The sequence below is a fragment of the Lasioglossum baleicum genome, chromosome 8 (genome assembly GCF_051020765.1).
Source record: "Lasioglossum baleicum chromosome 8, iyLasBale1, whole genome shotgun sequence".
Taxonomy (NCBI): Eukaryota; Metazoa; Arthropoda; class Insecta; order Hymenoptera; family Halictidae; genus Lasioglossum; species Lasioglossum baleicum.
Window position 1 is genome coordinate 1,785,150 of NC_134936.1, and position 13,828 is coordinate 1,798,977.

The window sequence follows — 13,828 nt, forward strand, 5'->3', positions numbered from 1 at the left end:
GGAGGGGGGGGGGTAATTGTATTCCCCTCAATTTCCCCGGCCTGGCGACACCGATTCACAGTTCCCGAATAAAATTTCTTGCGTCTCGAGTAGGAGTCGCGAAAGCTGCGAGACGATAACGAGAGCTTAAAATCGCGGAGAATCGCATGCGGCTAAAGAGGCTGACATGTTATAATTTCGACGTAGAACGGATCGATTCGAAGCTCTCGCCGTGCCAGTCGCAAATCGCACGCTGATCCAATTTTCCAGCGATTTTAACGTTTTGTAAGCCTCCGGCGGCCAATTTTTTTTCCCTCCCGGCCACGGCCCGCGCGAAATTACGCTCGCGCAGGGAAGAGACACGATGAAAAATGTATCATTCGGTTATTGATATATCCCGGTCCCTCCCTCGTTTTGTTTTCGACCGGGTTTTTAACGCACTTGATCATTTCGCCCGCCGCGTCCCGGAAATTGGAATAATTCTCCATTTGCCAGTTCCGCGGTGTAAGGAGATTACTCGCGAAAAAGGCTCGCTCGCGTAGAACGTAAATTATTCCGTTCGCACTTTCATTTTCGAGATCCAATTAAAACAGGGATTCGAATAGACAAGTGTTTTTCGGTTTTTCAAATTATTCTTGTCGAACTCGTGTGTTGCGAATGTGTGCTTCGAATTTTTCTGGGAAGCAATGTTGTTGCTAGGAATTTGTTTAAGAAGCGTTCTCGTGGAACGCGGATATGTTGGAACTTGTATAATAAATACGTTATGTTGTAATAATTCTCGTAGGAGATTTCTTAATAAAAACAAAATGATCCATGAAGAGAAGTGTGCCATCCGAGAGAATTCGTCATTTAATATAACAAGATTATTACAGAACGAAATTTTATTTGTTACTTGTCTAGTAATTTGTATAAGAGAGACAGTTTACAATGGGTGCGTTCCATTTCACGCATAATGCGCATAGACTGCATAGAGAACCGTTCCGTTTCATTCAATGCGCGCATCAGCCTCGCATCAGAGAGCACAGAATTCCCCAGATCCCCACCACTTCTCTCGCATCAACCGTGCATCAGCTACGAGTGCTCAGGGGTGATGCGTAGCCGATGCATTAGCGGTAGATTTGAAAAAAGCAGATGCAGGTAAAGCACATTGTGAAACAAAGCACAATTTGTGAAGAAAGCTATGAAGTATTGACCTTGTTGCTTGACAAGGAAACTGCTGTGAGGGCTACTCAACGTATAAAATATATACAATCAATATATTTTTTACATAACATGTAATTATAAATAAATTAATTCCAAATCAAAATTTACAAAAATATCTTCGCTGTCACTGATATCGGTAGTATCACTCAAATCACTACAAATGTTTTTATTTAACAAAAATAACGTTAATGCAGATATCGTTTTGTCACCCATATAAGCAGCCATTTTTTATTCGCATCAAATGCATGGAAAAGCGTTCCGTTTCCAAGCGCGCATCAAGGCGCATTAACGAAACGGAACGATGTCAATGCGCGCATCGCATTGAATACGATCTATGCGTCTGATACGTGCAACGGAACGCACCCAATATTAGTAATCCGTAAGAAAATTATACAGGGTTTCCCAGAACTGTGGCACTTCCATAAAAGGGACGATCCCTCAGATAATTTGAAGTAACTTTTTCCTTTGCAAAAATCTTCTCCGCGGTTTTGTTACCGAGTTATTAACGAAAAAACGCGGACCAATCAGAGCGCGACTACAACAGGCCTCGCTGAGTGGACGAACTCCGGCTCGGCCAATGCCAACGCAACGCTCAGCGGGGCCTGTCGTAGCCGCGCTCTGATTGGTCCGTGTTTTTCGTTAATAACTCCGCAACAAAGTCTCGGAGAAAACTTTCGCACAGGAAAAAGTTACTCTAAATGACCTTAAGAATCATTCTCACGGAAGTAGGACACTTTTTGGAGACACCTTGAGAAAAGTTAAACCTTAATTACACACCACAGATTGGAGTATGAAGTTATCCTCTGTGATGGTAAGCCATGAATAAACTACAAATCGTAACCATCAAGCTTTTTATTAACATCAACCGAGTACCCGTTTTCCAATTAAAGGGAATGAAAATCTCTATTCAAGTCACTGACAGAATTCTTCCGTTCAAACCGTTCGTTTTTCTTCGCGAATCGCGTCACAGCAGATGAAAAAGTTAACTCGCGCCTCGCTTTTACAATTTCCACGTGGCGAATGACAAAAGGCGGAAACGCGTTTTCCTGGAGACGCTGTCACTTTGGGAACGATCGTCAAACGCGATTCGTAAAGGACGTGGCGAGATATAATTAATCGAGGTCGGAGGCCATAATGAAGGTTACTTTGCCGTGCAAGTGGCGAGCACGCGAGGGATGGGGGGTAAAGAAATTAATGACGTCGCACTTTTCACGCGTTCGGCAATAAATGCGTGGTACGTGGCTTCCCCCCTCTTTCCATCGGGAACGTTTCGCATTTTGTAGGTATCGTCATCCATCGTTCCGAATCTGATAGCTGATTAATTATGTGACGCAATGCGTTAATTAAAACGAGGATAAAATAATAAATTGAACTGATACGGCTTAATGTTACCTCTCACGCTATGCTTTAGGCGCACGTAAAAATGTCATTGTTCTCACGGTTTTCGTGAATGAAATGTTTTCTTTGTCACGCTGTTAATTTATAGTAAATAGAGCAAAATGTCTTTTCATAAATCTGATAATTATAGTTTGATATCACTCGTGAATTATTCGTTTCACGTATGGAATTTAATTAATGTTTGCATTTTTGGAAAATATTGTTGATCTTCCTCGATGGTGATTTTCATTTCTGTTTATAAAAATCTTTTTACAGATATTTTTTGTGCACCATGTGGAATATTTCACGGGCCAAATTAATTTGCGATTGAAAATGAAATGTGTATTGTTAACAGTACATGTGAATGGTACCTACTAGTATATTTAATGGAGTGTTTAATGTTCAATAGATATTAATTTGATTGATTATTGAATATCTACAGGGTGTCTCAAAATTAGGTCCGGAGCCGAAAATGGGAGGTTCCTGAGGTCATTTCAAGCGACATTTTCCTTTGAAAAAATGTCGTCCGCGGCTTCGTTAACGAGTTATTAACGAAAAACACGGACCAATCAGAGCGCGAGCTAGACGCGTGCAGCCCGGCGCGCCGGCAACCGAGTGTCGGTGGCACGCCGCGATGTCGCAATGAACAAAAGTTTCTCGATGATGTGAATCCTCGCCAATTTCGATAAGCTTTGGATATGTTGTCAATACCATGATTCTGAACAACATTTCCCTTTACAGTTTCTGTCGATCAGCTTTAGTTTACGATATTATTGTAAAAATTTGTAATTGTAAATCGATCGATGTACTATTTTCTATCCGATTTCGATAAGCTTTGGATATGTTGTCAATACCATGATTCTGAACAACATTTCCCTTTACGGTTTTTGTCGGTCGGCTTTAGTTTACGATATTATTGTAAAAATTTGTAATTGTAAATCGATCGATGTATTGTACATAATATCTCCTCGCCGATTTCGATGAGCTTTATTTCAAAGGAAAAAGATATTTGAAACATCGAATTTATAACATATTTCAAAGTCATCGAAATCGGTGAGGACCCACATCATCGGCAACTTTACCCGAACGATAGAAGAAGCACAAACTTATTGAATTAAAAACTCACTTATTCAGCCGTAAATCCATTTGACTACCACATACAACCACCACACTTTCACATAATTGTTGAACTCGTAGCACACTTTTATAACTCGTATCGATATCGAACGAAATTACTTACTCCGACGCGGAAAGAGTTCGATGCTCTTCGCGATGCCGCGCGAAACTGTGCTCTCCCAGCGTACAATGTATTCGATGAAGGCGTCGTTTAAAACAAATGAAATCGTTTCCAAGGAGATATTGATTTTTCGAGAACCATATGGCATTGATTTTTCGAGAATCATATGATTCTCGAAAACACCGATTCTTGACGAACGAACGATGCCATGGACGAGATATCTCGTGTATCCTTATGCACACACCGCTAGATCACGTATACGTACGCGAGGACTGCAAGGGTCCGGGATTAGACTTCTGATTTCTCAATAATGCAAAGACGGGGTTTTTTAGTAGTCAAAATCGCTAGACGAAAGATCAATCTAGGATGCGATCATTCTCAAAAGTCCTATTTTTACGATTACGAGCAATGGTTTTGCAATATTCGGCTGCATGTTGTCCGTCGAAGAGGCTAGAACGCCGCACAGTGGGACCTTTCGTCCAAATCGGAGACAAAATCAAAGAACTTTCGGTAGAAATGAGATATGTAGAGCGATGAAATATTTTTTAAATTAAAGCTGAAACTTTGCAGAACACGGGAAAAATAGGGAGATTATGGTAAGAACGTTTTTTAACGTTGAGAAAATTCATTAAACATGTAGAATTTCAAGAAATCTATTTTGCAATATCCTGAGGTCGTAGAAAAATTTTGAGACCAGATTTGAAATCAGCGTGAAAAAATCGACGAGAAATGAAGTACAACATGTTCAGAAAAAATTTTTTCCGCGCGTGGTATTGGAAAAACCACAATTTTCACGAAATTGTGCAAGTTTAACGAATTTTCTCAACGTTAAAAAACGTTCTTACCATAATCTCCCTATTTTTCCCGTGTTCTGCAAAGTTTCAGCTTTAATTTAAAAAATATTTCATCGCTCTACATATCTCATTTCTACCGAAAGTTCTTTGATTTTGTCTCCGATTTGGACGAAAGGTCCCACTGTGCGGCGTTCTAGCCTCTTCGACGGACAACATCCAGCCGAATATTGCAAAACCATTGCTCGTAATCGTAAAAATATGACTTTTGAGAATGATCGCATCCTAGATTGATCTTTCGTCTAGCGATTTTGACTACTAAAAAACCCCGTCTTTGCATTATTGAGAAATTAGAAGTCTAATCCCGGACTAGGGATTGCAATCCCGCGTCATTAGTCCAGTCAACGAAAAATCGTTAAGGAAAATGGAAGGAACACAATTTTTAATTTTGGGACTTTGTTTGGACTAGTTAGGAGGTAAACATACTAAAAGTCCCCACTCCTAGGAGGTGAGCGGGGTGCAGGGGGCACATAGTTTCCGAAATATAAGCGGAAAACCGAAAAAGGGATCTTCTACGTGCCCCCTGCACCCGCTCACCTCCTAGGAGTGGGGACTTTTAGTATGTTTACCTCCTAACTAGTCCAAACAAAGTCCCAAAGTTGAAAATTGTGTTCCTTCCATTTTCCTCTACGATTTTTCGTTGACTGGACTAATGACGCGGGATCCCGCATCGTGGGATTGCAATCCCTATCCCGGACCCTTGCAGTCCTCGCATACGTATATGTGATCTAGCGGTGTGTGCATAAGGATACACGAGATATCTCGTCCATGGCATCGTTCGTTCGTCAAGAATCGGTGTTTTCGAGAATCATATGATTCTCGAAAAATCAATGCCATATGGTTCTCGAAAAATCAATATCTCCTTGGAAACGATTTCATTTGTTTTAAACGACGCCTTCATCGAATACATTGTACGCTGGGAGAGCACAGTTTCGCGCGGCATCGCGAAGAGCATCGAACTCTTTCCGCGTCGGAGTAAGTAATTTCGTTCGATATCGATACGAGTTATAAAAGTGTGCTACGAGTTCAACAATTATGTGAAAGTGTGGTGGTTGTATGTGGTAGTCAAATGGATTTACGGCTGAATAAGTGAGTTTTTAATTCAATAAGTTTGTGCTTCTTCTATCGTTCGGGTAAAGTTGCCGATGATGTGGGTCCTCACCGATTTCGATGACTTTGAAATATGTTATAAATTCGATGTTTTAAATATCTTTTTCCTATGAAATAAAGCTCATCGAAATCGGCGAGGAGATAGTATGTACAATACATCGATCGATTTACAATTACAAATTTTTACAATAATATCGTAAACTAAAGCCGACCGACAAAAACCGTAAAGGGAAATGTTCTTCAGAATCATGGTATTGACAACATATCCAAAGCTTATCGAAATCGGATAGAAAATAGTACATCGATCGATTTACAATTACAAATTTTTACAATAATATCGTAAACTAAAGCCGATCGACAGAAACTGTAAAGGGAAATGTTGTTCAGAATCATGGTATTGACAACATATCCAAAGCTTATCGAAATTGGCGAGGATTCACATCATCGAGAAACTTTTGTTCATTGCGACATCGCGGCGTGCCACCGACACTCGGTTGCCGGCGCGCCGGGCTGCACGCGTCTAGCTCGCGCTCTGATTGGTCCGTGTTTTTCGTTAATAACTCGTTAACGAAGCCGCGGACGACATTTTTTCAAAGGAAAATGTCGCTTGAAATGACCTCAGGAACCTCCCATTTTCGGCTCCGGGCCTAATTTTGAGACACCCTGTATATTAAATATCACTAGGTGATGAATTTTGTGCAATTGTATATTGTCATATCACTTTTATTCAAATGCTTGTTGGTAGAAGTGATTTGTCTGCAGCTGTTAACAACCAAAATCTGCGTGTGAAAATGTTTTACATGCATATTCGCTGTTTGTTAATCGCTTATAATATTCACAAATTACTAGAGAATAAAAAAAGATATACGACAATAATAACATTGATTTTCTTTAATTGTGCAGATGTATCTTTTTATTGTTCGATAACGTTGTTGAAAAATTATAAAGTAATCAAGTGGTGGACTGCATGCGTAAAACGTTATTTTTGAAAGCAAATCTTTATTTTATTCGAGTCTGTTCTTGTTTACGAACCTACATTTTGTTCAGAGTAAAATTAATTTCACATGATTCAGCTTTTACTCGCCTGTTTCACGGGAGGTTAAATTAACAAATTGTACTTCATTTATACTTTTATATAAAATGTAAAGAAATACATTTTACAGCATAAACAGGACAAATTTTCTCTGCACCTGGAAAGGTTTAATCTGTGTAAAATTAATTTAATCTGTGAGATATGTATTAAATATTTGACACATAATTAATTTTTATATTATTTTCGATCTGACTACAATATAAGTATACGAGTGATATAATATGGAGATCATTTGCAATACAAAAAGAATATAAAACAACGAGAATAATAAAGAATAGGTATTTTCTCATTTTAGTAAACAGTGAAACAATTAAAGAGTCACAATCATTAATAAGAATTGACTTTTGCCTCACCCTGTGCAATTATAAAAATTAATTTTCGAACCCAGGCAAATGATTGCGCGGCTCGAATAGGTGTTACACGGTATTGAGCGTATTAAGCAAGGATTTACGAGGTTTTTGTAATGCCCGACCGAGATTTACGTCGGCAAGTAATTGGTTCGGTCAATGAAATAGTAATCGCATTTATAAGCACCGTCGGGGTGTCCCGATAAAATCGCGAGACCAATTGAATCTCCCGGCTTTCCCATTGTTCTTCGAATCCATTAAAATCGTTGTGTTAGGAGTCGAAGCCGCCCGGGGCCGATAATAGATTTCTCATGGTCCGGGTCGACTCGCGCGACCGATGAGCATGACTATTCTACTTAAAATCGAAAACGTTTTATCGTGGTCGAGATACCGAGAGTTGCCGAACAGTTTCACCGAAAAACCAAAGGGAGAGAAAAAAAAAGAATTGCCGGTAACCGATTCGTTCCGCAGTTACATTTTACGCAATTTCTCCTCTCCGAATCCCGGCGGTTTTTGCGAAATCTAAAACATTCTCGCGGACCACGATACGTTTCGAAGCTTTTGTTATCGCTTGCGCGCGGTCTGTCGTCCGTATTTCCGGCAATGGTCGTTAATCTTTGCGAAAATGATTGAAGAGCGTATTTTACGTGTACAGGCTGCGTAAAAAGTCATTCGTTCTAAGGGTGAATCTACATCTCTGGATCGGTGGACCTTTGTAAAAGAAACTTGCCGCGAAATTGTTGTTTAAAGTTTGTTTTACCTCATCGTTCCTGCATCGGATTAGGCGATTATTTAAAGGACGGTGTAGCAGACAAAAAACGCATGCGATTATTTCACAACCACAGCGCTCCGACAACTTTAACATCAACAGATGGACAACACACGAACAACCATTACTTTTTGTACACCCTGTACGTAGACGCCTTGTAAAAACTTTAATGAAAAACCTCGAAAAGGCCGCAGAGAGACCGCGCGAAACGAAAAACTGACAGTTTGATAGCTCGGCGACGTTGAATTATTGATTGACGTAACAAGCTTGCGCTTACATCCGGCGAACCCGGCTATGTTAAAATGATTTCCCATTTCATACGTGCGTGCGAATGCGTAAAAATGGCGGGTTTCAAAGTTTTCAACCCTCGGACGTTGGAAAATTCTTATAGCCATGTAATTGATAATGCTTTATTAATTCATTTCTTAAAACATATTTTTGAAAGTATCATTGTGTCTAATGCAACAGCTACTTAATTAATTCGCCAGAAACTAATCGAATAACGATTTTGATATACCGGGTCAAAATGGTCGTACAATAATTGACGTTCATACTATTTTATCAAATATTTTATCAGTAGAATGAATAGTTCAACAGTAAGGAGCAAAGGTTATATTTGAACGTGATACATAATCATATTCTGTCAATTCTGGGCTTGATTAGATGTGATTAAATTTGATGTTTTTCGAGTGTCAATGTTTGCTTCCTCGAAAATGAAAAGCACACATAGTGCCGTAATAACATTCTCCATTATCTTTCTACATCCTGTGCGCCGTTTTATGAATCTCTCGGAACCGGGAAAATATATTGAATACAAACTACCGTATTACCATCTTATTAAAAACGGATTGAATCACTCGTTGGTAAATCAACCGTAAAAACCATATCCGTTAGCCTCTATGATCATGCCCCGTGCGTTATTAATCTGCGAGAGTGTATCAAAGCAAAGATATTTTTCATAATCGGTTAACATATTAATCATACAAAAAATATTATATTAATACAATAGGTAAAAAAATTGTCTAAAATTAAGAAACACAAAAATTCTTAAACTGCGTGAGATTGTCAACAAGCAATTGAAAAAGAATCTTTTGTATTTTTTCATTTTAGATGATTATGGGAACTGCCGAACGTTCTGCAGATTTTTTATTCAAACCAACCATGAGCAAAATTAAATGCAGTATGCGACAAAAATTTGTACACAACGTTAAATCATGCTCGAATACATTGCAGAGGGAATTCTTTCTTGGAAATGACTTTTTCTTTGTGCAAGTTGATACGAGTATTTCCTCAACGAGAAAATTAAAGATCCAATTCGACTCGAGCCTCGTTCTTTTTCGTTCCTCTCGTCGAGCAGTGCGTTCGCTTGAAATCGTCGATCGATTACACGGCGAGAATTGAGCTAATACTTGCGGGGCCAACACTAGAGCGTCCATAGATCGATCAAAGTTCCCTTTCACCTGCTCGGCGATGGAAAAATTCTTCTCTGACGGGTTCATTGTCGAAAATGTTTACGTTCGCTTCGCCAAGATTAACTCGGCCGGTATGCACGCGCATTTCCGGCGAATCGCGGGACGTCTATTCCGCTTCCGGTCAGGAATAGGCTGATGCGAATGAAATGGGTCGGTCGATCGTTCGCAAAACCAGAATCGCGTTCGCCAGGGATCAGGCTGTATATCGTTTTGATTTCCAAAGCGATCGCTGAATCGTCGCGTTCCAGGCCGAATTTTTCCTCTCGGCTCGTTTCGTCCGCCATTTCGACAAACTCTAGCTCCTGTTTTACTCGCTTGCGTGGCAGGATGTACAGGATGTTAAAAAAACCATCCAATATTTATGTGGTACAGGGAACACATTGTGCTGAGTATACAAGCCTTGGTAAACATATAGGTACGTCGAAAAGTCGACCGTTTCCGAGATATAAACATTTTCATACGTTGGCACAGTGATTGACTTGCTGGCTTGTAGGTACCGTCGCATGCGATGTTTACCTCGGTGTTTATAAACCGCGTTCTGAATGTCCTCAATGTCCTCATCGTTCGCTGACCTCGAGGCACTAAGTGGGAGGGGGAGAGGGGGGGCATGCGTCGTGGACATGGATTACTGTAGTAAATCAATTATGATGATTGCTAGATTGCGGATCTTTATGCAAAATACGAATATTCCGCATCGATTGTAGGAAACAGGAATAAAATAAATAAAATCAATTTCAAAATTTGCCACCGAACAGACAAACAAACAAACAAGAAAGCGAGCTAATAAAAACGTCGTAAAATTGATTTCATTCTCAAATTTTTCGAATCTATTACTGTCTTATATTTCACTCAATCAATTTCTTCATCAATGTATAAAGATCCGCAGTTTAATGATAACATACAAAAATGTATACAAGGCGTCCTAAAAATGTACTTCCACGAACGGGGAGATTCCTCAAGTCCTTCGAAGTACCTTTTTCCTTTCGGAAACGTTCTCCGCGATCTTGTTAAGCAGTTATCAATAATAAAAAACATGGACCAATGACAACGTACAGTGTGTTCTATGTACCATATAAATATTGAATGGTTTTTTTTAAACAACCTGTATTTATTCGAATAATTATAGCCATTATTAGACTACTGATTTATATGCTAAACAAAAGTATTGTGCATCACTTGTGGGCAACAGAAACCAAGTAGAAATATCTTTCTCCCCATAACTTTGTATAGATTGTTTAAAACCTTTCGTATTTAACATATTTGTACAAATTCTTATTTTAACCCTTGACTGCATGAATTTTTTAATTGGGATGAAAAATTTGAAAGAAGGTCGGTTTTTGTGTTTTATTTAAGGGAAAAATATTTTAGAAAATTAAAACAACATTTTATCAAATGAGATAAAATGTGTAGAATGTTAGGAAAAAACACATTCTTAGTTTATTATATACCAGATTTGTTAACTGTATCAGATATGATACACTATGCAGCGAAGGGTTAAGTCTACAGATATATTAGCGAGCAAAGAATGGACATTCAGAGACATTTCGTAATATATTTAGAGGAACATTAACAAGTTGTTGAAAGAAGTGCTGTAAATGGTTAATACGTACATATTTATTTATTTATTGCGTATGGAGAAGTGAAAGTATAGAACAAATGAATGGACTAAATAATTTGAAGCTCCCGTGTGCACAAACACATCGTCGCCACAATGAAATTCTGCCCGAGAACGTGATATAGAAGAACAGGCGAGTTCAAGTGGGAATGAATCTTCTGAATCGATTTAGTTTTGCGGTGGCCCGAATTATCCACTCCGAATATGAACATTTCGTTCGGCGAAGTGGGATTGCAAACGCGAACCAATCCGAACGGATTTATTTCCGGATCGCCGGTGGAAGCGTTTAATTACGTTAATGGATCGTTTGTTTTCCTTCTTCCGCGGGGCTTTTTTATGTTAGTTTACTTGCATCGTGAAAAACAAGCAATCGACTGTGCCACCCCGAGATTTCGTTTACTCAATCTTTAATTGATTGAGTGATCCGAAATACGCTGCACGGACGGTGTCGGTTCGAGGCGGTCTGACAGAATCTATTTAACGCGTTCGATGCCTCTTTATTCGATCACTCGAACCATACGAATTCGTCATGTTAGCCAGTCGATTTTTCAATTTTAAACACGCACGCCGACGCACAGTGGTCCGGATCGAAGAAGTTGGTGTCATTTAGCTAAAACACGTCAACTTTCTCATATCGATTTCTGTGTTGGTTCCTATATGTCTATCAACCTTGAAAATGAAAAAATTAATGCGGTTTACCAAGAATTGTAATTAGGACGAATACTTAAAGCGTAGACATTTAGAGATAGTACTTTTCACCAAGAAAATTGCTTCTCTTCTTCGAGGTGCCCTTATCACATCACTTAATATTTCCTTTTTTTTGTTTTCGATGAAGAGCACTCTTTTGTGTTACAAAATTAACATCGACACTAAAAATTATTGTTCACAATGTGTTAAAAATTAATATTCAATGAAATAAAAAAATTGGCCAAATTTTTTACATTTGACAAGGAATATCTAGAGGGTCATGAAAAGTCATGATTTATAACAAATTGGATCATTTTCAGTATTCTTTCCCGTATACATATAATCATGCAAAAATCTTGTCCTACCTTGTCCTACTTTGCAAGTTATCAATGTTCAAAGCTGTCATTGTTACTTCGCGACGAGTTTCGCTTGCGTAAAACATGCTCGTATGACTGATCAAATAACTTACAAATATGAACATTTTTGCAATAACATTATAAGAGATAAATAGAGTAAAAATATATATGTAAATTAACTTCGATAGTCACTTTTATTTTTAAAAAATATAACGAAACGAATGATGATTGTTTCTTAGCGTTCTCGCTGCATTTATTTCTATCTTTGGGACCTTGTGCAGCGTTCGAAAACTTGTTATACGATATAAATGTTAGTAATTCGCGCGCGTCTTGAGAGATGTTGGAGATATGTATTTGCAATTCGCGCGCGTGTACGAGAAGCGGTTGCGTTCTTCGGTCGCTGGCAGCGCGTGTATTTGTCTCTCCGCGTTCGAATCGGTTGTGTTTTGTTTGTCGCCGTTTTTTGTTGATCGTCCGTCGCTCTGTCGTTCAGTCGTTCAAATGGTTGCAGCGTTGAAGCACATTGTAAGATTATAAAAACCCATAGCTCTAACAAAACTATTTGAGATTATTGTTAACATCTGACCCGTACATGTCACAATTACAGTCAGCGGCAATATTAAGTGGACACAACTTATATAAATCGCATAACTTTTTAAAAATTAGTCCAAAGGACTTGAATTTTTTTAAGATGTTAGACCGGCTAGTTCGCTAGAGAATAAGTAAACAAAAATTTATTAAGATTGCAAGTGGTAGAAATCATACAAAATTTAAAAAATGATGTTTTGTCAACTTTTTTATCTGAGCCTGTAACGATAATTTAAACTAGAGGGTTATTGTTGCTCGCGAGTAGGGTTGTTTTTGCTCGCTCGCTTCGCTCGATCGCGGGTAGGACTGCTCTTGCGAGAGTGTTAGTGGTACGCATGGCTAGTAGGGCCTGCAGCTATTAATGTTTTTTATTAGGTGTATGACTCTCCAAGAGCCACACAAAGAACTTCCCGATTCGTTAGTTGCAGTATATTATTATCATTATTTTTTGTACGTTTTAATAAGATTGTACGTTTTGAGGGAAATTCAATAGTTTTCTACTTATCAAAATGTTTGCTATATAGCGTCGCATCAAACCAACATCGTAGGCTCGTTGCTCGCTTGGTTCCTTGTTATAGCATACTAATGTTGCAAAATAAATTGTCTTAATTAATTTTTCGCTAACGATACAACTCCTCATTAGCCGGGTTTGCAGTATTGATCTTGGTTTTCTTCGATACTGTTAATTTAAATTGTCCCAAAATATATAAACTGCTCAATTTTGAAACTCTGCTCAGTTCTACATACAACATTTGTAAAGTTCATTTTTCTGATGTTTTAAAATTCAAACATACTTTCTCGTATGTTTGTCCCTGACTTTTATGAATCGTAATCGCTTCAGCAGGAATCACTGGAAATTGACTACGTGTGATTTAATATTTCTCCTCACTCGACATATTTACTTGATTCGATATCTTTATTATTGGTGTTAAATTTTGATGAATATTTGCATTTTTCATATAATCACGATAACGAGTTCTTACTTTCACGCCTACTCTGGCCAATTGATAATCCAACCACAATATAGACGGAATTTTAGTATTTTCTTGAAAAGTAATAAATTTTAATATTCCGCATGTGTGTGTGCTCCATTAACCAATCCGTTTTCAACATTAATGTTATTAATCATTATCATATTGTTTAT

General features: G+C 38.5%; 1 protein-coding gene across 5 annotated transcripts in view; it reads right to left on the minus strand.

Annotated features, from left to right (window-relative positions):
- 5-ht7 (5-hydroxytryptamine receptor 7) overlaps nucleotides 1-13,828 on the minus strand; it is a 364,419-nt gene that overhangs the window by 74,681 nt on the left and 275,910 nt on the right. The gene's annotated exons all lie outside the window — the stretch shown is intronic.